This window comes from Protopterus annectens, chromosome 5.part0 (genome assembly GCF_019279795.1).
Source record: "Protopterus annectens isolate FY-2018-M chromosome 5.part0, PAN1.0, whole genome shotgun sequence".
NCBI classification, from domain to species: domain Eukaryota; kingdom Metazoa; phylum Chordata; order Ceratodontiformes; family Protopteridae; genus Protopterus; species Protopterus annectens.
Window position 1 is genome coordinate 284,378,333 of NC_056735.1, and position 27,865 is coordinate 284,406,197.

The following is a 27,865-nucleotide window of genomic DNA, read 5'->3' on the forward strand; positions in this document are numbered from 1 at the left end:
CACATGTTACCTCACAATATGGATCTACTCACACAAGACAAGGGATCTCTCATCCATTCCACCTGTCCTTTCTTCAACTGACACTGTGGGTGATAGGATTTTGATTCCATAGAGACAGCTTTTTTCCCCCTGAGGATGTGCTTGGGGTCCTGCAGGAGGCCAGGAAACCCAATATTAGAAAATCCTGCTTATCCAAATGGAAGAGGTTTTCTGTTTGGTGGCTTTCTTGTAACCTGGATCCACTTTCTGTCGATGTTCCTTTGGTTCTTTCTTACCTGTGTGAGCTGCTCAATGCTGGGTCGGCTTATTCTTCTGTAAAGGCCCACTCATCAGATGTTTCTGCTTGTCTGTCTTTATCATCCCTTTGGCTTCTCAATTTGAAGCCAAACAATTTCTTAAAGGTGTCCTACATATTAGGCCTTCCAGGAAGCCTTTTCCTCCTCACTGGGATCTTAATTTTGTTTTAGAAGAATTGACATAGGTTCCTTTTGAGCCTGCAAATTCAGCTTCCTTGCAACATTTTTCTTGGAAGACTGTACCTTTGTTACCCCTCACTTCTGCCAGACAGGTGTCTGAGCTTCAAGCCCTTATGGCTTATCCTCCTTTTTTGGTTTTTCATAAGGACAGGGTGTCCCTTCATACTAATCTTTCTTTTATGCCCAAAGTGGTGAATGAGTTGTCCCTTAATCAGTCTGTTCATTTGCCCACCTTTTTCCCCTTCTCTGCAATCTGAAAGTGAGAAGGTGCTGCACACTTTGGATGTGCATAGACAACTCATATTTTATGTAGGTAAGACTAAGAATTTTCGTAAATCTGATCAGCTCTTTGTTTCCTTTCATCATAGGTCCTTAGGATTGGCTGTGTCCAAGTAAACTATTTCTTCTTGGAATTCTAAAACCATTTCTTTTTGTTATTCCTTTCATGGTAAGAGCCTTCCTTCTTCTGTTAAGGCTCATTCTACTAGAGCTGTGTTTTTTTCTGGTGCCTTTTTCAAGGGTTTGCAGCCACCTGGACTTCTGTGCATACATTTACCAAGCACTACAAGTTGGATGGAATTTCCATAGCTAGAGCTAGTTTTGGCAGGGCCATCCGTCATGGCTTCTTAGAGGGCTCTGCTGGTTCTACCTCCTCCCAAGTTTCTTCCTGAGCTTTGGCACTCTCCCTACTGTAATGAATACTGAAACAGTGAAATGGAAGGACATAGTGCAGTTGTGTAAAACCTTACCAGAATGGTAGATGTCCTTGTCTTCACTGTTGCAGTATTCACTCCCTCCCTCCACCCCTGGTCCTTTTCTAAGTGTACTGATTACCTCTGTACTCCTCGGACTGGCGTTACTACTTGGGCTGTTAGTTCTGAGGATGGTACGTCTGGACATCGCCTTTATGCCCTACACTATGCAAGGAGCATACTGTGACATACGGTGTACCTTAAAACAACCTAAAGGCTTTGGTATACTGGCCGGATGTGGGGCTGCCTTTGGCAGGGGATCCCTAATGTAATGAATACTGCAACAGTGAAGAGAAGAATATCTACTTTTATGGTAAGATTTTACACAACTGTACTTTCTATTAACTGTGTACATGCCTTGCAGTGATATTTAGAGAGTGACACTTTTGCTTTTATGCAGCAAAATGTGTCATTATTTTAACTTTTTATGTGACTTAGAGTAATATTTAAAAGTCCCTGGTATCTAGTGTTCCCCTCCAGTATTTCAGGCTTGCTTGTTAGGCAGCCACGCACACACACACACACACACACACACACACACACACACACACACACACACACACACACACACACACACACACACACACATATACACACACACACATATACACACACACACACTTACCATAGATCAGAACCCCCCCACCCCTCACTGAGACACTTGCCCATTCACAAGTGTACACACACACACACACACACACACACACACACACACACAGACACACACACACACACACACACACACACACACACACACACACACACACACACACACACACACACACACACACAGAAACTCATTCGTCTAACATAAAATATACATACTTTTAGAGACATGCACAGATGCAGCAACAAACACACACACACACACACACACACACACACACACACACACACACACACACACACACTACCTCTCCTCAAAACTCCCTGTTACTAACTTGATATCTCCCAGTGAAAGTGATTTGTGAATGTGACATTTTGGACATGTTAATTAATGTGCCTGGCCATGTTAATTTACACCACAGCCCAGCAATTCTATGAATAGTTTGGTTACATAAATTCCTTACTACAGGCCTTTCTGGAGAGCAGCACATGATTCATAATTATATGCATTCGTAATTATATGCCACTCCCCTTTAATGTCTCATTAACACCGATGTAAGTTGTGGGGTCCGCCACTCCAGTGATTCTAGAGAGCCACTCCAGTGATTCTACAGACCATGTAGAATCACTATGGTAGGGCTAAATACGAATTGGAAAGGGCTACTGTTAACAGAAAAATGGGCATGTTAGAGCTTACTACTGGTGGTAGCCCCTTCTGAACACTATGGATAGTTTTGCTGTTAACAATTCTTAAGGGGATTTCGCTGTTATATTTCTTCCTAAAGAAGGTATTAATATAGTCTGCTAATCCTGGCATTCATTTTTTTTTTTGCAGCCTAACAGGGTATTTTATACTAGCAGATCTAAATGACTTTGCTAGAATGTGCATATTAGGCAAAGTATTGTTTACAGTTTTACATTTCAGCAAAATTACCTTTGCGCTTAGTAAGGTTTAATGAAAAGTGCAAGGGGTCCTCTTACTAAAAAGTGCAAGAAAGTACATTGTTAATTAAAAGCTATTTTTTGCCTTATGAGACAGTTATTTACAGTTATTTTGTAGATTACGCCTAATAAGGTTTACAGACCTGTTCATGTATTTGTACTTTGTAAATTTTGAATACTGTTATGTTTGCTCATGGCATTTTTAATCTGGCTTTTACTTGTGGATGGAATCTGTATTCATTAATTTGATTGATTCCCTGATGTATCCAAGAATACAGTTCTCCATGGAAGATGCTCTTTGCTGTTACTGGCATCTGCTTAGTTGAGGTTGAACAGAATGCTGCATTTAGATGTGATCCAACGCATTTTGCATATGTAGTATATGACAGCTGTTATGTGTGTGTGTGTGTGTGTGTGTGTGTGTGTGTGTGTGTGTGTGTGTGTGTGTGTGTATTTGTGTGTATTTGTGTATATAAGAGAGCGAGAGAGTGTGTGTCCTATCTGGCTAGTCATAGATTCGTTTTTTTCCCTTATTTTGGCTATATCTAGTTTAAAACTGTGGTTGGTATAAACATGATTTGTATGCCAGTAGTGATAGCTAGATTCTACCTTGTGACCTTACTTGCTGTCTTGATTAACATCTGTTGCACTGTTGCTAGGCATCCTCCAGAAGGTAATGCTTCAGTGATTTATTGGAGATTTTGCATCTGATTCTGCCTGGCACTGAACAAATTGCATATTTTAGTCAGTTTAGAATACACCATTTCTGAATCATTTTGATGAAAATAAAATAAGCAACTATAGTTTTCAGCATGTACAGAAAGTAATACAATTGGAGAGGATAAATGGGCCAAGCACCTTTTATGTCCATGCAGAATCTGTGTTTCAATGAATGCTTCAGTCTCCATTTAGTATCTGCAAAGAAATGCTGTGGTCAGTATAAAGTGTTTTTTTCCTAAAAAAATAGGGACATTGAAGGTTATCTGTGATAACTGTATCTTGTAGATCTGTGTCCACTGCAGACACCCATCAGACACAGATCTACAAGATACATTTATCTGTGATAACTCTGTCTTGTAGATCTGTGTCCGATGGGTGTCTGCAGCGTTAACTGTTGTAATTCTTTTATCTGATACCCTTAGCTTAGCACAGTTTTGACTTTTCAGTAGCTTCTATGCCTGTGTGTGTGTGTGTGTGTATGCTTGTGGGTGTGGGTGTGCATGCATATGTGTCTGTTTGTGTGTGTGGGGTGCTCATCTTTCTCCTGTATGTCATGGCATCAGGCACTAGGTAGGCAGATATGCCCAGCCAAGAGCTTCCCTGTCCTTTTCTGCTGCTTCTACAGTATAGATCTCAGTTTTAATGTACATTATTGTAACATTCCTGCATTTGATACTCCAAGTGCTGAAATCTTAAAAGTGTTGATGTGGTAATCAGACCACAAGCCATACCATGCGCTGGCATGGTTTGTACTACCCTAGTGAGGTACATAATACGAGGAAGTGTCACAAGTGCCAGACCTTCAAGACAAGCCACCCACAGAGGAAGGCAGGAAAAGCTGGAGGCATTAAACACCTGAAGGTAGACAGTAGCCCTCAAGGCTGTCCAGTAAAGAAATGAGCAGGGGAGTCTCTTGCATGATCTGGAGCCATGGTTGAACAGACAAGAGAAGAAAGCAGTGAGGGATCATGCATTAGCAAATTCCACCCCCTCACAAAGCCCATACTGAGATGGTCTCTAGCTTCTCAACATGCTGCCTTCCTTTCCTCAACTTGTGAGGGATCGGGCTTGCATCCATTATCATGTAATGACTGGAATAGAAGTGTTACATCTAGATTTTTGTCATAATGCTCCATAAACAACACAAACACTACTAGAGCTTGGAGTCACAGTGAAGTATTTATTCACCCTGCTTTCTAGTGGAAGGAATGTGACCACATGATATGCAGATATCTGTAGCTATGCATTAGCATGTATCATCATCATCATCATCATCATCACTGGAGATCAGGGAACGTAATGTTTAAGGTCTTCATCTCACGTTCACAAGGTGCAAGATTTGATCCTGAGCTACAAACAATGCTTGTTTGGAGTTTGCATGTTCTCTCTGTGTCTCTGTGGGGTTCCTCCCACCTCCAAAAAACATACTGAGTGTTTCCATTTCAAACCCACCAGTGAATGGAGCTGTGGGAAGCAGCATAGTCTCTACATGGTGTCCTATAGAGAGAAGAGTTGTATAGGCCTACCAGTTTGAGCATCTACTGTGGTGCACAGTATCCTCAAGACAGGAGAACACAGATCACAGACTGCACACTGTGGCACGGTTAGCCAATCAATGGTGTAAAATATGGCCCTAGGTGATTTGGTCATGTTGAGTAATATAGCCAATGGGCATGGGTATTTGCTGGTGATAAGTGAGTTGGGGACTTGGCCTATACTGACCTACACCAGGGACCTATGCTAATGGTGGGAGCTGTGTATGTGCCTCTGTTGGCCAGTGTGTGCCTACCAGAAAGCCCAGCAGCCCTGGGTTGATAAGCTACTGGCCAGCCGATGTCCAGTTCCCAGCTTAGGTTACGTGGGATAGCTGTTTTGAATGAAAACTGGACGTAAAACCAATCAACCTGCTAAACATGAACTAAAAATTTCTAAACTCAGTGTAGTTTCTCTGACAGGATGGAGCTTGGAAGTGGATGCCATGATGGTATGGAGGAGGCTGGACATTTTATGTATCCAAAATGCAGCAAAGCCACTTGGCTTGGGATCCAGAGTTGTCTTGGGATCCAGAGTCTACTACCCAGGAGGAAGAGGACAGGCTAGAAAGTATGTGGGATTTGTGGTGCGAGTGTGAGAGATCTCATCAGAATTAGTAGCAGACTCATAGCAATCAGACCCCAGCCTAATGATAGTACAGTATTCATAATCTCAACCTATGCACCACAGCAGGGTTGCGACAGAGAAGAGAAGAGAAGAGAAGAGAAGTGCATTCAGACAGCAGTTGCAGGACCTACTAGATAAAGCAGGACAACATGGATTGGAATTGATAATGGGTGACCTGAATGCACACATTGGAGCAGATAGAACAGGATATGAGGACTGCCTGGGTCCACATGGGTGAGGCAACAGGAATAAAGAAAGAGAGGCCACGTGGCTTGATAGTAGCCAACACATGGTTCAGAAAGAGAGGCAGTCACAAGATACCAGTGACCCACATGCAACTCAGGTAGACTTCCTCCTGGTAAGGAAAGGGCATTGGAGAAGAATCAGTGACTGCAAAGTCATCTCCAGTGAAACAGTCGGCCCACAGCATATACCACTGGTTGCCAAAATCAGCTGCAGTCAGTGGTCAGAAAAAGCTCTAGGGTCAACAGATACCAGGCTGAAGACCTGGAAGTTGACTGGAAAGAAAGCACAACAGTTCAAGGAATTACTTAGGGCTGTAGCACCCCAAGAAGAGGAGGAAATAATTGGAATTGAAGAAGAATAACAGTGTCTCAAACAGCATGTGTGAGGACTACAGAACAGATTTCTGGCTGAGCCAGGTATGGAAGTATGGTACATAAGAAAAGCTGTTGATGGAATGCAGAAGTCCTGGAAATCATCAGAAGAAAGAAGGAATGCAGGAAAAAGTTGGAGGTAGAGAAAAGATGGACCAGGCTTGGAAGGAATACTGGATGGCTAGTAAAGAGGCTAAGAAAGGAGTTGCAATAGCGAAGAACAACCATCAGAGGCACTCAAACAGCTTCTGAAAAGTGACTCAGTAGGTGGCACAAAACACACTATATCTGGTATCAAGACAAAGACAGAAAGATAAAGAAGATGGTCAGACACCCTTCATAATGGATGCAAGCAACAACCTGGCCACCAGTCCACAGGACATCAAAGGCAAATGGAAGGAGTGCTTCCAGCAGCTTCTGAATGAAGAAAACCCCACAGAAGCCATAGTGCCTCAGACTCAGCTTACAATGAGAGATGAAGAGGAGCCCACCATAGAAGAAGTAAGAACAGCACTAAGGAAAATGAATTCATGGAAAGCAGAAGCTCAGATGAGGAGGTCACAGCAGATATGATAAAGATGCTGGGTGAGACATGGGAGAAATGGCTCCTGAGGGTACTCATAGCAGTATGGAAGGAAAGTTGTATCCCATATGACTGAAGAATAAGCATACTCATCGCACTGTACGAGAACAAAATAATTTATTACTTTTTTGGAAGTAAAGCAAGACTGAATTTCTTTCCTTACAGATAAATTTTGCTTAGGTCATCCTCTCATTGCTAACTTTTTATCAAAAGCTTAACATCAAAGTCAGTGTCATTACCTCTCTGAAATTCATTTGTGTTTTCTTTTGTCATTACTAAATGTGGAATTACTCGGAAAGAATCTCTAATTCTTATTCTAACAATGCGTCATGCTGCTCTGGTAAATATAATTTATTTAGTATAGCTGTTGTGCTTATTTCCTTGTTTGGTCTGCATTTTACTTTCATGTTGTACTTCTGTAAATTAACATCAACCTTTGCATTCTTGGACCTGCCATGTCCTAAAATTTTCTGAATATGGTTTACAAGGGTTTACAGCCTTTTTCCCATGTAACCTTGTTTACCATAGACATGATAATGGAATTTTTCACATTTGTACACTATGGTTAACAGTTTCTTTTCTGCTGGAAAATGTCCATTTCTTGCATCTGTTAATGTTCTTGGTCTAGATACTACTGGTCTATTTTCTTATTTTGAAGGAGCAGTTTCCATACCATTCTAACTGGTATTTGTTTGCAAGACTGCTGGTTTATTCACATCATACCATTTTACTCTGGTACATACTTAATTAGTGTCTTGAGCATTTTTAAACTTGTCTATAAATCCATTTTCAGACTGCTTCTTGCTCTGACTGCTTTCTTAGAGGCATAGCCATTTCAGACATAATGGGTACAAACATTGCAAGATGCTATATCATTCATAGATACCTCTGTAATTCTTCCATGCCTGCTGGTTTTGGCATTTGCAAAATTGTTTTCACTTTTTCTGTATCAGGCTTTTGTCATCTGTCATTAGAATATGATTCATATGCTTCAGATTTGCAACTTTTTGGATGGCACTGTGGTGCAGTGGTTGTGTTGTCGCCTCAAAGCAAGAGGTTCTCTGGTTTGATTTCTGGCTGGGGTGCCTTCTGTGCGAAGTCTGCATGTCCTCCCTGCGTTCATGTGGGTTTCCTCCCACATTACAAAGACATGTGTCTGGAGTGTTTCTCCCCAGGCCTTCTCTGAAAATTGGCTTTGTTCCAAGATGGACTTTCCTGGTAAACAAATAATAAAATAAATTATGCTGCCTTAATTTTGTTATTATGTCCTCTTCTTGTCTGATCCCAAAATAAGACACTGTCAGTAATTTTTGTAATTTTTCAAGCCCTTAGTTATCTCTGCAACAGCTCTTTGGAGTACCTCCATTGCTGCTAAAATACCAAATAGGAGACTTAGGAATAAGTACTTTTACAGTAGTGTATTAAATCTGTGCAATTTAGAGCTTTTTCATTTAGGCTTATCTACCCAAATTTCTGCTTTACATCTCATGCTGAAAAAAAATATAGTGTTTGGCACACATGAGACGTATTTACTGTAGGCAGTGAGTAATCATGTCTTTTTAATAGCTTTTGTATATCAATACAATGTGACTTTGTATTGGTTTACACTTTTAAACCTATCATTCAACCATTCTGTTCACTGCATCTGTGTCTTACTGATGCATTCCATTCACTGCAGTTTCTGTTCAAGTTTATTCCTCAGAGGTACTGGTACTTTTCTTTCATTTTGTATTACCGGCTCCCGTGCATGGAATTCCTTCCATGTTAGTGTTCTGGGTTTATGCACCTATGAGCACTGCAGTTCAGGATAGGACAAGCAGGACACAGTCATATTGCATCTAGTAAGGAATTTTTTCACTAGCCTAATCCACACATCAGTGATGACACATCACGCATCTGTATACTGCATGTACCATCATGAGGTATGACTGTGGTTGTGCCTGCCAGGAAACAGCAACAATACCTTCTTAGCTTCCCTGTGCCATTAGCACACTGATTTTTCTTCTGAACCACCCCAGTTTCCACCAGAATTCCGTGAGAGGATCCACCCTAGCACATCCTTCCCAGTAGGATAGGCACACCCAACCTCCCATTGCCACACCATTACGCTTCCTGAGCCACTAATTGAGCTTGGGTCATCTGTGCTGTCATCAGAGCTTCTGGAAGTTTATTTATTTATTTATTATTTATTTGTATTTGTAATCAGTGTAGAGCATCGGTTCACATGGGCAATTTTCTGACTCAGCAGAGAAGTCTGTTCAAGTGACTTGCTCAGTGTCACTGAGTAGGCAAATGAAGGCTGAGGGTTTAAAACCGTAGATTGTATCAAACAACTTTTAACAAATTATAAACCTTATTCTGCATGCTAACTGCATGACCTGTTGCTACACAATTCCAGGACTGCTGACTGCATCCTTGATTAGTCTTCATTTCTATAAGTAGGACCTAAACATATCTTTGTCTCTTGTGAGAGCTCATATTCAAATGTTATACCACATTTTCCAATTTTCTGCAATATTGCTCTGATCTGAATAATCAGATATGCCTTTTCCACACTGAACCACACTTAATACATGTGGTTGCTTAAGATAAGCAAAATTAAATCATCTTTGAATGCCTTTTCAGTTGGAGGAATGTTAGTACCTATTCACTAATTGTTATCCCTGCAACCCCTGTTTTAAGGAACTGCATGGACTTAAATACAATTCTACACTTTTCAGTGGAAAGGGGCTATTTCAGATTTTGGTGCACTGCTGTATAAATTGATAATTTCTATTTTTTTTTAATACCTTGCTTATGGCCTTGTGGTTGTACTGTAGTTGTAGCTGCTTCAAGTGATTGTTTTTGTTTTAGTTTTGTGTTTTCTGATAGGGTCCTCTTAATTTGGCTTTCTACTTTTTGTCCCTCTTCTTTCCCAAATACAGCCTTTAACATATGTTGTTGCTTGGGAGTTTAGAAAAGACATCAAGCAGAGAGCCTCCCAATGACCTTTGTTATGAAAAACCTCTGAGCATCAGTCCATGATTCCTATTATTAGCTTTGAGCTGTATGAAATGCAACAGGTCAGTGGCAAGGACTCACTCCTAAGTGGTTCTCTGTAGGATGATGTGCACGAGTAAAAGACCTATTTACAATAAACCTGTCTTAGTTGTTGACTTTATATGTGAAGCTTCATAATGGAGACTTGATTTGCCTACAGCTTTGGCCTGTAATAAGCTATGATTATCCATTATGCATTATCTCAGGTGGGGTTAGATGGGAGGTGTAGTTTTCTGTTTTAGATCCACCAAAGAGCTGGTCTAGGTTTCTGGAGGATGTACTAAATATTTTGTTTATTTCTTGGGAGAATGAACATATAAACCTTTCCCCATTATGTGGCAATGTTAGAGTAGCTTTAATAATGTTAGTAAGGAGGGTGCAGGGAGGATCTCCCTTTCATGGGGGTGTAGAGTGCTTTGCCTTACCACAGAAGCTGTTTGTTTTGTATTATATGAGTTTTTTTCCACTGAATTTCAATTTCAGAGAATAAAGGAGCACATGTTGTGATGCCCAAAGACCACAAATGTGATTACTGAAAGAGTAAAACATTAAGTACGATTAGAGGAATGTATTCTGAGTACTAAATTGCAGTATTTTGGACCCCCCCTTGCTCTGAAATACTGTATTGTTAGTGTATATACAAGTATAGAGGTGTTGGGACTTGTACCTGAAACAGATGGTGGGATTGGATGAAGCCTCCCTGCAAAGAATTCTTTAATCTGTTTGTAGTGAGTTTCAGTAGTCACTGTATTTAAGTGAAATTGGACTTATGTTTTCAGAATTGTGAGACTCGTATTTATAGGTCTTGCCCTTCTGACAGAAAGCTGCTGTCACTGATTTTTTCTTTAAGTATTTGATCATGATACACCTTATTGTGACTTAATGTCATATTTAATTTAATGTTTTTGAAACATTTAGATAGATAGATAAAGATTGTTTTAGAGAACTAAAATGTTTAAAAAAAAATAAAGGTGCCAGATTTATTCATCATTCAGCTCAGGCCAGCACTGTGTAACATGATGTTGTAAGGGTAAATGTTATATGCTACTAAATGGTTACCAATAATATACCCCATTAATAATGTAACAGTTAAGATTAAAGGATTTTTTAGCTTAAAACATTTAGCAGTACATGCTGAAGAGATCTACTTATCCCAACAGGCATGCAGTCTGATATAATTGTTAGTCATTCAGAGACAGCTCACACCATTTTTGTGTTGTTTTTCCAAATGATATGGCGCAATGTTAATGATGTGATAAAAAGTTTAACCCATGCAAATAAGTTATCAGCTGATTAGTAAATAAGATGTAGTGATAAAAAAATGAAAATTTTGATTAGTAGTCCAACAACAATATCATAAATGTATCAGTGCTGAAGACACAGTAAATGGTCTGTGAAGGAGTAATCATATTGGTTTTCATTCCAGTTACTGTTGCATTAACATTTAAACTTCTTTCAGAAATGTTTTTACCTATTTAGAATTTTAGCATTGAAACTTCATTTCAGAAATAAATGATGAGCTATCACCTATTTCTAAGTTGAATACTGCTAAGGTTTTATTTTTCCAGCAGGCTTTGCTGTGTGATTAGTTGTAGAGATGTCAGTAAAAAGACAAGATTTCAGTATGTCCTGCTCCATGGAGCCAAAATTCATTGCTTTCCCATTTGAAGTATGGACAATGCAACAGATATTTGCTAGGGACAAATAGCTTCTCCGCAAGTTAATATTATTTTATGAGTTGCAATTTGCCAATGGATTTTTTTTCCACAAATCATATTTGCATACCTTAAATTTCAACATTGAGCTCCTTTCTTTGTCTTACACTGTTTTGCTGTAGAATAAGATGTAAAACTCAGGCTTAACAAGTTTCAGGCACCCAGATTTACTTTAATATTTGTTTAATTTGCTTGAAACAGTGCAGCTTGTAAATAACTGTCGCACTAATTTTGTCACAGTGTATATATTGCATTTCACTTTTAGTTTTCTGGAAGCCATTCTTAATAAGTCATGTTCTTTGGCTGGCTTAAGAAACAGTCTTGAATGTTGAAAAAAATGTTTTCCATTGTCCCTTTAATAACTGTATCTGAAGAATGGTGAAACATAATTCAGCATATGTAGTCATTTAGTAGCATTACAATGACTGAGCATAACATCTACTGGCATAGTGGTGCAGCGATTAGCATTGTCACCTCACAGCAACAGGTTCAGGTTCTCTGGTTTGATTCTCAGCTGGGGTGCCTTCTGTACGGAGTCTGCATGCCCACCTTGCGTTTGTGTGGGTTTCCTTTGGGTGCTCTGGTTTCATCCTACATTCCAAAGATATGCATCTGGAGGGTTTTGCCTGGGCGTCTCCTGAACATGGGTTCTGTCCCAGTCGGACTTTCCCAGTAAACAAGTGTTAAATAAAAATAAATAAATAAATAAATCTGAAAATGTAATATGCTGTTTGATTTTTCAGATATCTGATCTGATGTTTCTGCCATGTCACATACATCAAGCCATGTGGCTACAAGTCAAATAGAATGACTTGTAGTCATGGGGCAAGACCTTTAGTTAATGTTGTTTTACTAACAATAGTTCTGCCTTATCTCTTGAGAGTTGAGAATCCAAATATTTTATAGATAAAAATATTCACTTCATACTTCATAAAATGAAAAGATGTGCATTGTAGCATGTAGTGGTTTTATAAATTGCACACACAATGATTTCAGAAGTCAAATGTTTCTACTTCTGTCTACTTATTTTGTCATGGATCAAAGCTGTTGTTTAAAATTCCTGCATTCATTTGATTCTCAGTTTACTGTTAATGTTATGTAATGATCAGAACACTGAGGTGAAATTAAAAAAAACATTCAAGGCAGAGTTTTTTAAACAGAAAGATGGCAAAAAGGCTGGCATGTTAAAACTGGTTATCAGCCAAAGTTAACTACTGTAGAGTCCAGATCAGCACTTCCTGTAGTAGTTAACAGTGACAGCCACATCATGTAAGTACAGGCACCTTTCCCCCTCTGTCATTCTGCCATACACACACACACACACACACACACACACACACACACACACACACACACACACACACACACCACGTACCTATACCTGTACCTATTGTCAGATTGTCTACAAAGTCTCCTTTTCCCCTGCCCAGGTAATTCACGGAAAATTACAATCAGTACATAGTACTAGATATTCAAGTTTCCCACTTTGTATCCTTCAGTAAATGCATGTTAATGCAAAGCCTCACTGTTTGTGCTATGATGTTGAGAGGTGTGTTTAACATTTCCACTTCCACATACATCACAAACTGTTGCAGAGATTGCATAATGACCAAGATCCTCAGTATATATTAAAAAAGTCTATTGCACTAACTTGTCAACACAGCTCGCTATTGCAGAGTTTTTGCATATCAAAGGTGCTATGTTCAAACCCCCCCGCCCCATGTACTTGGCTTAATTCTTTCACTTCTTTACATTTTACCCCTGGTGTCTAGTTGTTCTCGCCTTCTTTTTTATACATATGTGACTTTAAGGCACACCATATTCTGAGTATCTTTGGTGTCTAATGTCCTCCTTGGCCACGTTGTGTTTATGGGCCTCTCAGGCATGCGTATATAGAGTTATTCGTGGTTGCTAGTGGTTCCGCCTACCTACAATCCCTGTACTGTTTAAGTGTTGCTCAGACATGTATAGAAAGAGTTATCCCTGGTGGCTAGTATTACCCCCCACCCTGATTCCTGTACTATTTAAATGCCTATGAGGCACAAGTATAAAAAGTTATTCCTTGTGGCTAGTTGCCCCCCATGTTGTAGCCTCCACTCATTAGTCAAGGGTTTGGCAGTATGACAATCACCTCAACCTTGCCAAGCACACAGACAGACTCACACAGGTATGTAATTTCCCCCTGGACTAGCTCCCCTACCACTACCTCCCAGACAGACACACACTCACACATACACCTCCTAACCCTCCTTTGTCACTAAACCCCCCAGTACTTACCCCTAATGTGATGGATGAACACTGCCTTTTGGATGTGTCCACTACTGCAAGGTGCAAGGAGCATCTTTGCTAATGTACACAGCCTCGCAATTCTATGAATCACTCGGTATGTAGATGCCTTCCCTGAGGCAGTTCTGGGTGGTAAGTGAGCACATAGCCGACTATCATATGCCTTCCCTCCAGGAACTGCCTCATTAGTATCTAGCATGGCCATGGAGACAGCCTCCTGTGTTGCTGCACATTTTTGTGTAAGAGCACCATAATAGGGCTCTCTGTGAATTCAAAAATGTCACCTCAAGGTCCATTATGAATTCACCCCATTCTTCTGAAGTTTCTTTTTAATTATAATTTTTTATTAAAAGGACTGATGTCTATTGTGTTTGGCTTTATTTACTGCTGCTCTTTTTACCAACCTTTGTCTGTTTTATTCTTTCCAGAAAAGACTCTTTGTATTATATTATGGGTAAGTAATTTCAGGATTGTGTATGAACTGGTTGTTCTTTGCTTCTCCTGAGTTGGGCCCACTCCCCTGTCCTGTTCTCATCCAGTTTAAGCCCTGTCATTAATAACTATCTTAACCATACTTTTCATTTTCATCTTCATTCTCGATCTGTCAGAATAAGAACCAGCACTGATTAAGAAAGCTGACAAAGTAAGAGTACATGGATTAACACATATTTTCTAAAGTAAAAAAAGTCTGTAACTGTAATGAATGTCATTATTTGTTGATTATTATCAACCATCTTTTTCTAAAAGGGCAACAACAGGATTCTGTTATTAAATGCTCAACTTCTCTGTCCTTTTCTCCCTATTTACTGTCCCTGTTATGAATAAACAACAATACAGCATTTAAAATATTTTAAATTGACTATTTCTCTCCACTAGAACTGTACCTTACTGTACTGTAGTGGTTTCACTTTCAAAAAACTCTTATCCTGCCCTGGAAAAGCTTGCTGCAGTCTTCAATTCATTGATGTCATCAAGGCCATTGAATATAGGTAGTTTTCTGCCCAATTCCCTCCCCATACTGACATCACCCTGACCATCCTAAACACCTACCCATGCTGTGATGTCACAGCTACCTGGTCCTTCCCCTACCCATAAAGAAGTAAAGGCTAGAACAAGAAATCAGTACACGAGTCAAGTCTCTTGTGTGAGCTGTCAATCACAGTAGGTAACAGCTCAAATTACCCTTAACACTTTGACAGTGGGTGAAGTTAGGTGTGAAGTGGGATGGCAGATGAGTCAAAGTAGTACAATTCAGGTTTCACAAAAGACTGCAGTTTAGCCATTCTAAAAAGAAGCAGCAGTAAAAAGCACTTTGAAAGTCTGTTCTATGTCATTTGCACTGCTTGATGTTTTAAGTAATAATTGAATGGCATGAAATGTTACTTAAAACTGACTGAAAGACAGCACTGTTTGCATGTAAAATCAATGCAGTGACAGGAACTTTAGGAAGAAAGAGGCCTGCATGATGTAATTTTTACAGACAAGCACTGCATTGTGGGATACCTAGAGGCAGGTTAAACAATCAGAATTACTTCAAGATGCCAGACCCCATGTGGTTAGACTCAGAAATTACTTATACAAATATTTAAAAACATGTAAATAGTCCTATTTTAAAATGTAGTAAACTCCAAACCATGATGAAATAAACATGTTTTTTTAGTCTGTGGGAACAGTTATCGTTTAATATATCACTGATGCTAGGAGGGTCATAGCAATATTATGAGCTTATTATTGGACAGTTAAGAGGTGAGCTGTATCCATAGTCATTTACTTTACTTAAGAACATACATATTCAGATTTTTTAAGCCACACACATTTAATAAGTAATTCTAACATATCAATGCTTTTGAACAATTTTCACAGCGACTTGATGCTGTATTGTTTAGTCCATATTGTAGCTTCATTTTTTATCAATTGTACCATGATTGAAATATTCCCCCAAAGTAATTCTAATAACATTGTGTTTCTCCAAAGTACCTTTCCTCGTTATCACGTGCATTTACCTTTACAGAAATTTACCACATTATATTTCTGTGTTTTCTAATTTGATTTTTTATAATTATAATACTCTTAATAATTCTTCAGGCAAAAACAATGAGTTCATTATCACCTGCCAGTTAAATAGTGAACCCACTTTCACCATAAAAGTCATTTGAGAGGTACAGTTAGGGTGAATTGAAGAGGGCAGCTGTCTCAGGTGGAAGATTTCAGTGTGCGTGCTCTACAATACTGCATTTTCTGAAGCGCTTTAGCTTTCTGTGTAAGGCCTAGTTCAGTACAAGCATTCAGAAGTGAATGCACCTAATACATTTGCTGTCAGGTCTAAGCTTCAGTGTTGTATTAGCAAGCCACTTGTTACATTTTTGCAGCAAGCAGTTTGCTACAGTGTAAATAAACAAAAGGAGTTTTTGCTTTAATTCCAAGTATGAGAAGGCTGTTTTTTGTGAGATCGAGAATGACACCGGACACTAGATGAACAAGCTACTGCTTTGAGCCATGCAGTCTGATTTTAAACTGTCAGTGTCTCACTATGCCTCATGTTTTCAGGTAGTGAATTCAAATAATGTACACTCTCTCACAAAGCCAGTTAGTTGCTACCCCACTATTTCTAGGGTTTCTTCATTGTCTGTTAGTTTCAGGTTTTCCTGAAGGTCTTAGACATATCAGCGCATCCTTACTGTCCTTCTAGGTTATAATCAAATCTCCTGTGTACCTTCTGTAGAAAAACGAGTACAGATTTTGTGTTTTGAGCCTTCCCTGATATAGCAAGGTTGTTCAATTAGTAATTTTCTTTGTGCGTATTCTCTGAATATTCTCCCATATTCTATAATGTTTTTCTTATTTGAAATATACCATAAGGGTCTTCCATACCCTAATTTCATCTTAATGAGACTGTGTAAGTAAATATATAGCTTACTTGTTGTTAGATTTAATAAATTTTTTGATAATCCAGTTATCTCTAGTCCCCAGTTATCATTAATATGACTACCAAAAGTAATTATCCTTTCTGTTGTAATTCGGGTGATACTGGAGAACAGTGGACCATGACAGTGTGTTTGTGTGCTGCTTAGAATGTTATAGCAGTAACATAGTTTTGGCAGCTGTGCAATCCTGTTACCATTGGAACATTCCAGATCTTATCACTGAAACGTACCTGAAAGATTCCATTTTTTGTAGCACTGTCAAAATTGTTGTTATACAAGTAAAATAAGTTATGCAGCAAGTACTATTTGGTGATAATGGAGAACACTGGACCTTGGTAGTGTTTTTCCCTTGCTTTCAGAATGTCGTGGCAGTAATGCACTTTGTTAGCTGCTGTCATGACATTCTGACAGGTTTTGGATAGTGGAAGAGTGGTATGCAGTCTGCTTCTGGCTGTTATCTTTTGTCATGACGCCATTAATGAGAATAATATACTGCCTTCCTAAATTATTGAGTATGTCATAAAAGATTTTTGATAACTGGCTTTAATTACACAGCACTTAATGACAAGCTTTTCTATAGTCCTAAAGTGGCTTATTCCCATAAACATTTTATTTATAATTCTGCTGTGGGCGCACAGTGCCCCATCTTCTATTACCAGATATATGAAAATATGTGAGTTCATGTTGCAATGGGGGAAAACAATATCAGCTCATTAAAACAAAGAACAACACTGTCCGGAGCAAATGCCACACTGCAGTTGTAGAAAAAATATAAAACAGCAACACATTTCAAAGCAGTGAGGACAACCATGTAAGTCCAAGCTCAAAATTAAATGTCGCAAATCAATAATTCCAAAAACATTGTCTTTGTTGCACATACGGTAAGCGCTTTCACAGAATAGCTTCCTCAGACCATCAAAAACAGTATATCATCATTCAATTCATCCTTAAATACCCTAGTTAAAACAATTATGATATCATATGACATTAATAATTGATAGTCCTAACTTAAAGCAATACTGCTTAGAAAACACTTAACCGAACATATTACTATATATATATGGTTTACTATTGAAAATGCGAACGGCACTTGGGCGACAGTCGGATAGTCGAATGTATAAGGTCGTAAACATGGATGTCAAAGACATAATAATCAATCTAGGAACGGTTTTAACATGGGTCGAGGTAGGGAAGATGTTTGTAGTAGGGAATAATACTGAACACCTACCTCGACCCATGTTAAAACCGTTCCTAGATTGATTATTTTGTCTTCGACATCCTTGATTACGACCTTATATGTTCGACTGTCGACTGTCGCCCAAGTGCCGTTCGTGATATATATATATATATATATATATATATATATATATATATTTGTTGTGTCTTTCGGTTTTTCATGGTTAGGGGTCACCACAGCGGAACTCCAGTCCGCTAATGATTGGCAGTAGATTTTTACGTGCCGAGTTGCCGGCCCTGACGCACAACCTTCAACGAAGGTACACCCATTCACGCATGTCTCCACACAGAAGACGCTCTAGCTGAGAATCGAACAGGACAACGTCTTACTGTGAGGCGACAATGCTACCTCAGTACCACCACCACAGTCATATATATATATATATATATATATATATATATATATATATTGATGCAAACTTTAACCAGCATTCCTTTAGATATAATGTTATTTTTGACAAAGTTGAAAACGAGGTTGTTAACAACATTAATAGGAAGAAAAAGCCAAGGCATTAGAGACCAGACCAATCTTTTTTTTTTATATTGGGAAGGCAGATAGACTTTTTAAAAATAAAATTAGAGAACACGTCTACAATATAAGAATTGGTATGGTCTCTAATGCCTTGGCTAAGCATGTGAGTTTAACAAGCCAGGATCATGTGTTCAGATTTATGGTAGTGGAAGTTATTAAACCCAATCGACGTGGGGGAGACATGAGGAACATCACTGAAGAGAGAGAGGTTAAATGGATTATACTTTTGAGGGCCAATAAAGGCAAGGGACTGAATGAAAAGGCCTCTATTAGACCCTTTCTTAAGTCCAGGAGAATGCATGTTAGATTAATAGTTTTTTAGTTTAGCTATATTTTTGTAGCATGCAGTCAGTGTTTTTAACTTTTTTTAGAATCTTAGTGTTTTTATTTCTATACTCAGTTTTATTATCATATATTCTATTCTATATGTAGAAAGTTTTTTTGATATATATATATATATATATATATATATATATATATATATATATATATATATATATATATATATATATATATATATATATGTATATATATATATATATATATATGGTAATATGTTTGGTTAAGTGTTTTCTAAGCTGTATTGCTTTAAGTTAGGACTATCAATTATTAATATCATGTGATGTCGTAATTGTTTTAACTAGGGTATTTAAGGATGAATTGAATGATGATATACTGTTTTTGATGGTCTGAGGAAGCTATTCTGTGAAAGTGCTTGCCATATGTGCATGCAATAAAGACAACATTTTTGGAATTATTGATTTGTGTCATTTAATTTTGAGCTTGGATTTACATGGTTGCCCTCACTGCTTTGAACTGTGTTGCTGTTTTATATCAGCTCATTAGTTTACCTGTAACTGGAAGTAATGTGACAAAAGTTTACTTGAACCTGCCAACAGGTACAATGACATTTTTCTTTTCCTAGTACCTTCAAGCTTGACTGACAGACAAAAATAGTAAGAATATGATGGTTACAGGTTTGGCACCCCAGTTTTTAGTTTAATGCAGGAATGACTGCAGCACAAGGTAATAAAGTAGCAGCAGTCAATGCTTTTGACAAATGGGATAGTAGCTGACAGGTAATTACAACTTGTGTCAGAAATGCCATCTAGTTTCACCTTCATTTTCAGGGCACTAACTAGTACTTGTGGGGGATCAGAATGAGTCTGGAAGCGTGCAGAAGCATTCTCATTTGTTAACAATGACTGCATAGGTGACACAGAATCTCCTTCGATAATACAGTGTGACTTGCATTTGCTTTCATTGATTGCAGACATTCAACATATTGGGCAGTTCTTGGCATGGCATCACAATATTCTTAAAGTTGTGGCTAGTCATCCAACAGTTTTAGAGAACACGACATCATGCGTAATGACATCACCTGGTATTTTGTACTTGCATTTTCACGACATCATGCGTAATGACATCACCTGGTATTTTGTACCTGCATTTTCGCAAGTTCCAGTTTTCTCCATTAACATCATAATTTTTAAGTCCCAAGAAGGCATTCCTTCTAGCTGTTAGTTATTTATAGAATATTGACTACATAGCTTTTGATTTCCAAAACTGGTTATTTGATTGTATTCACATTCATCGTTACATTGTTTCTTCTTTTCCCAGTCTGACAAGCTGTATAAAGCTTTGTGAAATTTTGCTGTGTCCTCTGTGCATGTGGTCATTTTACTTAGCATCATATAGTTTTAAAGAATACACTATTTTTGAGGTTCAAATCAGTGAGTTGAAAATTAAATAAATATACTCCCACGATAGAACCTTGAGGCACCCTTTGATTTATCGAATGCCATTTTCATAAAAACATATCAAGTTATATATCCTAGGCTAGATATGATTACTCAGTATGAATCTGTGATACAAACGGAAGTGGAACTGATATATACAGGTACACCAATTGTGTTATGAGAGCCATGCAATTGGTAGAGTTGAAGAATTGTGAAAAATCAATATATGTAATATCCATTTGTAAATTTCCATCTAAGGCATAGACTACATATGTATAAAAACTTATAAGTTCTGGCAAACACATTAGGAGTATGGCATAGTAATTGATGCTAGCCAGAACCAAAAAACTATAAGAAAGATCAAGCCAAGCTATAATTTTTGCTGTACACTCTCTTGTGGTGGGGGCATATGGAATATTTGCAAATGCCCCCCCAGGACATACCAATGTTTCATTACATGGCTTCTGAAAGCAAATGACTTTACATTTTTTAACTCTTTACTTGTTCATTCAGGTCATTAAAGCCAGTTCTCACTAACTATATACACAACATATTTTCCCATTTTTCCTGAGGTTGTTAGTAAAGCCTATGTGGATTGTGTAGTCATACTTTGGAAAAAGACCCATAAACATTAAAGTGACTGCTATAACATTCCCAAATAACATCCATACCAAAGAGCAAAAAGGTCTTGCAGACAAACAATGTAGTAAAAATGTAATGATGGTTAAAAAATCATTTTCTCAGGGTCCAAAGAAGTTATGATCCCACATTATTCATCCCTTATTAGGCCCATCATTGAATATGATGCCCTGTTCGGCACGTACCTCACCAGCCACCTTGAGAGATCTTAATGTTTCCTCACCAAAAAGAATTCAAGTATTGGTACCTTTAGTTGCTCTGACAGTCTAAAGACTATGTCGCTCTTTTCAGTGTCATACAGATTCCTCAGGAGTGAATTCTGCTTAGTTTTCCATGCTATGACTGGCCCATCACTCTTTGAACTCCTTCACCTAAATAGAAAAAGTAGTAGAGCAAACACTTATTGTAGAGACCTAAACCTATCAACAAGACTAGATGGTGTGACAGATACCTAATGCAATGTGTACCCATTTCTGGCATTGGCACCCTTAGCGGTCAAGCAGAATATACTTCCCTAGTAACCTTTAAAACTACTCTGGATGACTGGATGGGTGATCACAAATTTTCACCAGGAATATGTGTAGAAAGTCTACTTAATAGGTAACCTGCTATTTTCCCACCAGTACTGGGTGCTGTAATTGAGCTTTTTCATAGTCTGTTTTACCAGTAAGCTTAGTTAGAACTTGTGAACCTAAGAAAGACCCAGCCAAACTAGAGTCTTCACTATGTAATACCCTTAACCTTCTGTAGTAGAGACCCATGGAATATATGCAGATGACCCCTTAAGGATATATGTATCCAAGCTGAAGAAAAATAGACAAAAGCATCATTAATTGAGTAATTAAATAAATAGTTACACCTATGAATGGCACTGTCCTGCATAGTGAGAGACATAAATTTATAAAATACTAAGATCTGCAAGCCAAAAGTAGAGCAATCAGAAATAAAGACAACCACATAATTCCAGAAGTAGTAGGAGCAACTGAGCTAATAATAATAATAATAATAATAATAATAATAATAATAAAAGAATTAACAGCATACTTAAAGACCAGAGTGTTGAAGTGCCGCTTTGTTTTTCCATAAGAGTGTTTACATGCATCTTCATTCGAGCACTCTTTTGTGACAAAACAAAGTTTCTAAATAACAATATCTTTATAAAAACTCCTGCCAAATGTAATAGTTCTATAAAAATATCCCCTCATCGTCCTGCATTAATTATCATGTGACAACAGGATGTAATTACACTGACGAGTGGAAAATTGCCAAAAAGTTAATTGGTAAATTGAAAACACTTGTAAATCAATTACATAATTGCCAACCTGTTAAATTAGCAGTTTGTTAATTTAGCACATTGGCAATTATGGAAGCCATTTACAAAAAGAAGAGAAAGGTGAAACATAAATTAAGAAGCTCACAAATCAACACAGCTGTATACCAGAAGGATGTGAGAATCAGTGGTTTATCTGTCAAATGTCATGGTGAAAAAAATGACATCTTGGGCTAATACTGTCACCTGCTGTGTTTAAATATGTACATAGGATCTAGTAAAAGAGGTTGCATTGCCTAATATAGTGGTGTGATTAGAAGCTGGGTAGGATTTGATAATGACATGTGGAGCCCATCTACTAACAAATTAAAAAGTGAAGGACTTCAGTGAAGGGTAAATAGATCACTGAGGAGATGAAAGATTTGTCTTGTGGAGAAGAAAGGTGGAGATTTGGATTGTACTCACAGAATCAATAAGATAATTGCACAATGTATACGTTCTAATGAATTTTGAGCTGTGCTTTAGCTAAAGCTGAGTAGTAAGTCACTGTACTGCATCATCTTACAGAAATTCTCATCAATAATAGTCTGTATGTGGGAAAAGATCTTTGTATTTTTTAACAGAAGGTCTGGGTGACATGGAATTCACTGCCTGATGATCTGAAGTCTAGAAGGGTTCTAGAATGAGAAGTTATGTACTTACCATAACGTTCCATGTTAGTTGTCTTCTTCTTGCCTTCTTTCTTGCTGGATGGGTTCGGAGCCGATCCTCGGCTCCGACTCGGCCTATTACTAAAGCTCGAGAGCTATTTTTACCGGCTCGAGGCTATCCTATGTCCCATAATGCTAGGCGTGATATACCCAGATCTCGTTTGATAGCTAACACTATGGACATACATGTCCCCACCATGACAGACAATATATATATATATATATATATATATATATATATATATATATATATATATATATATATATATATATATATATATATATATATATATATATCTACCTCTATACATCTAGGTATAAAAAACTCTTATAAGAGTTACCAAAAAAGGGAATGAGGTAGCTAAGGAGATAACTCTCATGATAACACATCTCAGAAAATACTCTAGGTCTGTCCAGGCTAGGGGGATGGAGGGTGGGACACAAGAAAGAATGCGAGAAGAAGACAACTAACATGGAACGTTATGGTAAGTACATAACTTCTCAATGTTAAGTTGTCAATCTCGCCTTCGTTCTTGCTGGATGGGACAGCGTCCCTAGCACCTTAGTCCTTGGTGGCTCAATGGAACAAACTCTTGAGTACAGTGGAACCAAAATCAGCCCTACTTCTAGAAGCCATGTCCAGCTTGTAATGAGAAATGAAGGTATGAGGAGAGGCCCATGTGGCCGCTGCACAAATGGAATCCATTGGCAATCTTGCCTTAAAGGCTAATGAAGAAGCTAATGCTGTGGTTGAATGAGCTCTGGGCTTAATAGGGAGCTCTTTATGCCTCAATTGGTAAATCAACGTGATAACAGAGGTCAACCACCTGGACAAAGTTACTTTGGAAACTGGTAGGCCTTGTTTCCCTTCCGCGTAAGACAGGAAGAGCTGTTCTGATTTCCTCGTCTTCTTGGTTCTGTCCAGGTAGAAGCGTAATTGATGGTGAATGTCTAAACAATGTAACTTCAGTTCAAACCTATTGGTATAGAGAGGGAAGAAAACAGGAAGATCGATGGTCTGATTCAGATTTTTTTCAGAGAGTACTTTGGGTAAAAAGGACGGATTAGTCCTAAGTGACACTCTTATCTTTATGAAAAACAAGGTAAGGAGGGCGAACACAGAGGGCTTGAAGCTCTGACACCCTTCTCGCTGAAGTGATGGCTACTAAAAACAGAGTTTTCCAAGAGAGCAACTTTAATGAACAGGAAGCTGCAGGTTCAAAGGGAGGGAGAATTAAAGACGACAGCACCAAATTTAGGTTCCATGGTGGGGGAGGATTTTTTACCGGGGCCTAAGTAAGAGGGTTCCTTTTAGAAAGGCTTTACAAAGTTTGTGTGGCATACTGCCGGTCTTTGACAATCCAACATGAAAATTCGCAATGGCTGCCAACTGGACTCTGATGGTGGCTGAAGAAGATCCCATTTGAAAAAATTCTGCCAAAAAGTCTAAGACTGTATGGACAGGGGCTGTAAAAGGGTCAACTTGTTTTTCCCTTGCCCAAACAGAGAAACGCTTCCATTTGCTAGCATAAGTCTTTCTGGTAGTAGACTTGTGCGAAGCGAGGATGATGTCACAAACTGAATGAGAGATTGAGGGAAGCCTTGCTAGGGTTGGAAGTGGAGCAACCAAGCTGTGAGGTTGAGAGATTGGAGAGATTGATGCAGCCCGCCTGACTGATGTGCCAGAAGATCTGGCGCTGGGTCCAGATTCCAGGGTTGATCTAGTAGATGACGTTGCAGGAACAGAAACCAAATTTGTCGAGGCCAGTAAGGGGCAACAAGGATCATTCTGGATCTCAAAACAGTTGCTTTCTGGATTAGCTGAGAAATTAAGGGAAAAGGGGGAAAAGCATACAGAAGACCCCGGGGCCAATCGTGGACTAGAGCATCTCTGGGGGGAAGACCAGGGAGAGGGAAGAGGGTGAAGAAGTCTGAGCACTTGCTGTTTTGAGGGGTTGCAAAAAGATCGCAGCAAGGCTGACCCCACCTCCTGAAGATTTTTTCCGCTACTAGCTGGTTGAGAGACCACTCGTTGGGCATGAGAATGGCTCTGCTCAGCCTGTCCGCTATGACGTTGGACTTCCCGGGGATATGCGTTGCTACCAGAAACCGTTGAGAAGAGATCACCCACTGCCACAGTCTGAGTGCTTCTCGACATAGGAGGTAGGACCTGGTTCCGCCCTGCTTGTTGATGTACCACACTACAGACATATTGTCTGTCTGAATTGCAATAGTCCTGGTGGGTAGAGAGTCTTGAAGGGCGTGCAACGCTAAAAATGCCGCTCTCATTTCCAGGACATTTATGTGCAGGTAGCTTTCAAAAGGCTGCCATGTGCCCTGGACTGTCCTGCCCTGAAAATGCCCCTCCCACCTGATCAGGGAGGCATCCGTTGTCACAGTAGCCACGGGAGGAGGAAGGACAAAGGGTCTGCCGTGAAGAACCTGAGGGGAGACCATCCACCACGAAAGGTGTCTGTTGCATGACTGAGTGATTAGAATGCTGTGTGACACTGGAAGCTGTTGAAAGGACCACTGGGAAAACAGCATCCATTGCAGGATCTGCATGTGAAAACGAGCTAGGGGAAGTAATGTGATAGCTGCTGCCATGAGACCTAGGGTTTTTAGTACGAATCTGGCCTGGACTCTGCTCTGTTGTAGTAGGATTTGAACATGACCTCGAATGTCTGAAACCCTTTGTACAGGCAGTTTTGCGGACAGTTCGACAGTGTTTAAAACGGCGCCTATGAAGGTAATAGACTGACAAGGCGATAAGGCAGACTTTTCGGAGTTTATAGATATACCTAGCTCGTTGCAAATTTGGAGGGTATAATCTCTGGAATGGAGTAGCTGACGCTTGGTGGTGGCAGTAAGGAGCCAGTCATCTAAGTATGGAAACACCTGGAATCCTTTTCGTCTCAAGTGAGCCGCAACCACTGCCATACATTTGGTAAACACCCTGGGGGTTGTGGTGAGGCCAAAGGGCAGGGCTCTGAATTGGTAGTGACTGGCTCCCATCCGGAAGCGGAGAAACCTCCTGGAGCACCTGTTCACTTGCTATGATAGTATGCATCCTGAAGGTCTATAGAGCACATCCAATTGTCCTGACCCAGGAAGGGTAGAATGGACTGAAGCATGACCATCCGGAATTTCGTTCTTTGAACAGACTTGTTCAGCCTGCTGAGATCCAAAATAGGTCTCCAGTCCCCTGTCTTTTTTGTTACCAAAAAGAACTTGGAGTAGACTCCGGATCCTTGTTGGTCTGCTGGGACTGGTTGGATGGCTCTTTTTTCTAGCAGCTTTGAAATTTCTAGTGCTGCTTGATCCCTTAGACCGGGTGGAACGTCTGGAAGGGGCCCTTTTGGCGGTTGAGGGGTATGAATAAAGGGGATTTTGTAACCCTCGGATATGATCAACCGTACCCAATTGTCTTGCCAGGCTTCTGGGTACAGTGATAGTCTTCCCACGACTGCCTCCGAAGGTGGGCAGTCGGGCAGCTCCTCTGGGGTGCTGGAAGGGTTTGTCAGAGAAGGATTCTCTGCTACCCTGATTCTGCAGACCCCCCTGCCCCTCAGGCGGCATCTGTTATTGTTCCCTCCTCTGCCTCTGGAGGGAAGCTCACCACGTGCGTCAGGCAGTACTCCCTGAGGTTTGCGGAACCACATTTTCCCACCTTTCTGACCCTTAGGGTATGGTCTAGAAGGGGTAGAAAAACGGACTCCTATGGCAGAGAGTCTTGCCTTCCTGCTCGCACCTGGTCAATGTATCCTTCACTTGAGGTCCAAACAAGGCAGAACCATCAAAGGGGGTGTTAGTGAAGGACGCCTTGAAGGGGTCAAAAAAATTGCAAAGCCGCATCCAGGTGTGTCGCCTTAGAGCGACGCCCGTGCCTGCAGCCCTACTCGCTCCATCGGCTGTATAGGAAATGAGCCGCATGGAGGAGTTGACAATAGAGTTTAGGGTCCCCAGCTGGGAGTTGATCTTTTCCTGAGACCCCGCAGCTGATAGGTCCTGTAAGGTATCACCCAGTTCCTTGAGAAGGTCTCTCTGGAGACGGGTGAAATGGCACAAATAATTCAGCAACCGCATAGCAAAGGTCGCTGAGGAAAACATCCGCTTGCCATATCTGTCCATAGTCCTAGATTCCTTATTAGGAGGATGGACAGGTACTGAAGGGTCAGCGAACTCCTTTTTAGTGGCCGCCGCCACCACCATGGCATCAACAGGGATGTCCTTAGTTAGAAACTGCTTGTCAGAAGGGGCTTTTATAAATTTTGTAGGCCTCCGGGGAGTCGGTTCCATAGTATCCGGAGCCGTCCACGCCTTTCGAGCCACCACATCCATGAGCAGGTCGAAAGGCAGAGACACCCAGGAGGTGGAAGGGCGAGAACCGAACGCATCCAGGTACACCGACTCGTCCTCAGAAGGGTTAAGGCCAGACCAGTTTCCCCTCTGCTTAAGAATCTCCAGGATGTCAGAAAATGAGACATCCTCAGAGGGGGACCTTGGGGACCCTTCTGAGTCATCCAAGTCAGTGTCCGATGTGACTGACTCAGGGGAGTCTACATGCTTCCTCTTGCATTTTCTCTTTCGAGGGGGCTCCCCTGAAGGATCAGGGGAGGCCTCGGAAGAGGAGGATATGCCCAATGGGGCTACCTGTAGCGTCAGTTCTCCACGCTCAGGACCAAGAGAGCTGGTAGAGACTGAAGCAGGCACCATAGAGGGAGGAGCCGAAGGAGCCGACCGTGGAGCCGGCACAGGGGCCAGCACACTCCTCATGACCTCGAAGGCACCCCTACCAGGCAGGGAAGGGGGTCCCCACTCCGAAGAGAAAAAGACTCCTCCCGGCACCGAGAGGGACGGCTCCAAGGCCGATGTCGGGGCTGAACTCACCTGCGCCGAAGCTCCAAGAGGGAGAATGG

General features: G+C 40.1%; 1 protein-coding gene across 4 annotated transcripts in view; it reads left to right on the plus strand.

Moving 5' to 3' along the window:
* SH3KBP1 (SH3 domain containing kinase binding protein 1) overlaps positions 1-27,865 on the plus strand; it is a 1,961,420-nt gene that overhangs the window by 217,769 nt on the left and 1,715,786 nt on the right. The gene's annotated exons all lie outside the window — the stretch shown is intronic.